This window comes from Montipora capricornis, chromosome 3 (genome assembly GCF_036669925.1).
Source record: "Montipora capricornis isolate CH-2021 chromosome 3, ASM3666992v2, whole genome shotgun sequence".
NCBI lineage: Eukaryota > Metazoa > Cnidaria > Anthozoa > Scleractinia > Acroporidae > Montipora > Montipora capricornis.
Genome location: NC_090885.1, coordinates 37547444 through 37549943, shown reverse-complemented (window position 1 = coordinate 37549943; position 2500 = coordinate 37547444).

Below are 2500 nucleotides of genomic sequence, written 5' to 3'. Positions count from 1 at the left end.
AATTGCATGTAGCAATGTAGTATAACTCTGACTGTACATGCACTGTTCAGACATGTTTCAAATTGATCTGTTAACTCTTGAGCAGTGTTGTGTTATTGCATTCACCATAATTGGTGCAGGCTTCAAGGCAATGTTTTTGGGTAGGTGAACTGGCATGGGCAGGGCGACTGCATTCCCTAGCTCAACTCACTTGACAACTTCAGAAAGTAAACCTGATAAATACTGCAATGATTTCTTCTCGCTAATTGGCTCAACAATGACCACCCATCGCTTGTTTGCTTTGGGGAAACAGTTTATGGCGAGCCACAACTGCCCGTTCACTCTCCTTAATTTGAGCTTGCTTGCGGCCAGTGTTTGCATTGTTGTCAAGAGCAGCAAGCTGTGTCCTGGAAACCATGCCTTTGTAGGAGAAATGCTCTCGTTTTGAACAATACTTTAACATCATGGAGTGGTACAACTCGATTTTCCCAGTGTGATAGAAATCAGTCAGCTTAGCGAGATCTTTTAGAAGCTTCTTGATTAGAACCACTTCCTCCAAGGATAAGTTAGCTGGTGTACCTGGCCTGATCCAACAGATCTTCTTAGTTTCAGAAGAAGAAATGCGTCTCTGGCAGCAATGATGGAAAAAAGTGTTTCCAGACCATTTATGCCTGTTGCTGACATGATCCAACACTGAATTCCACTTTTCCCACAACATCTGGACACTGCCATCACATGTTGCAGCAGACCACCATAGGTGGATGGAGATGGACTGTATCCACGAAGCCAACTCCTCAAAACCCTTTTGCTTAGCCTTGTTTCTCAGCTATTTGACCACCCACTTAGACAGATGCCATACATCATATTGATGACTGATGTGTGGGTAGTCCTTGGACATGCAGCTGCCGATGGGTACATGGTGGTCTGTTGCACTCTGGTGATGTTGACTCCCTTCCTCCAACATTTCAATGCGTCTGGTGAAGCCCTCTTCCTCCATCTCATTCGATTACGATGCCACTACATTTCCGGTGTTCTCATCCATCAATGTGTAAGTACCATACTATGCACAATGTCCAGGGCTATCGCATCGCCCATCCTCTTCTAGATTAACAACTGCCTTGGAAGATAGTGTGTCGATTTGCCTATTGCCTTCAGCCTCCCATGCTTCGTTAACAACTGGGAACAATATTCCTCAGTGTGTCAAAAAACACGATCACAAAAGAATTGAAGGTGGAGACATGAGGCAAGGTTACTGATACTTGTAAAAGTGTTACCTGTAAAGAGTATAGCTGCTGCCAATAGCAGGTTTCCAGGAGGTTTCCTTTTAACAACTGGTTGGGATTCCATGTTTTTGTATGGGCACTATGGCAAGTTAGTTCAACTAGTAACATACTACCAGATGTTTTGTTCTTCTGCTGGATGATAGCATCCCCACATTATGGGAATCTTTCTAGAAGTTCATTAAGACATGAACCAAAAACCAGAAAGTTTTTTCATTTCAAATTCATCTTCAGCTGTTTCCACGTCCATGTCATCAGATAGAAACAGTTCAGCATCAGATAATTTCCAGCTGGGGTTCATATCTTCATCATCCTTGTCATTATCAATAGTTTCATCATCTGGATCACTTACATGAAACATCTAAAACAAGGCATATCCCAAATGCAGTCAAGTAGAATTGTGGATAATAAGTACTTTATGTGATTTAAAAACGACAATCTCCGAAAGAAGCATCACATCATACCACGATGTAATCAATTATGTGCAGGTTTAATGGCTCACACTGAAATGCCACATCAATGTTTACAATCTCTCAATGTCATGTAGTCTCAGGATAACTGGTAGATTCGGTAAGAGACAAAAAAGAAAAATGACCCATAACTATGCTTGGCAAGTTAAAGCTGGACGGTTAAGCACAGTAATAGGACCAGAGTAAGACCTGTAGTGTTTGTTTTCGTTCAAATCGTGCCTAACTAAACCAGGCCAATTATGTAACATAACTCAGGGCAACATTTAATTAATGACAGAATAACTTCTTCATGTCTTTGTTGTTCAAGGCGACATTCCCATGATAGCCTGGGTATTTTTTCCTCTGGGCTATGGCTGTATTGCAACACGGACAGTACAGTGTCATCCCTCAAAATCTGTTTGCCCATCTGCCCAGTTGACTGTGCACTGAGATCAGGCTCAAAACAGCTTGCCAGGAAATGTTCACTACAACCATGGCAGTTCTCTAGTGGACGCAAATTTGTGCGTCTTATCCAGTTCAGCCATACCTTCATCCGATGATCCAGCACGATGTGGAAGTAACTCATGCTATCTCCAGCTTTTCTCATCTTCGTTGAATAATGATTACACCCGGGGAAAACGCAACTCGCCATCTTTCCCTAAAAATGCACTATTCAAGCGTTGGCTAACTCAAAACAAGCTAAAATAAATCGACTACAAGTTGACCAAACACGGCAAAGAAACGAGATGCCACAATGTTATGATATAAAATTCCCGCGAAAACCCTTTGACA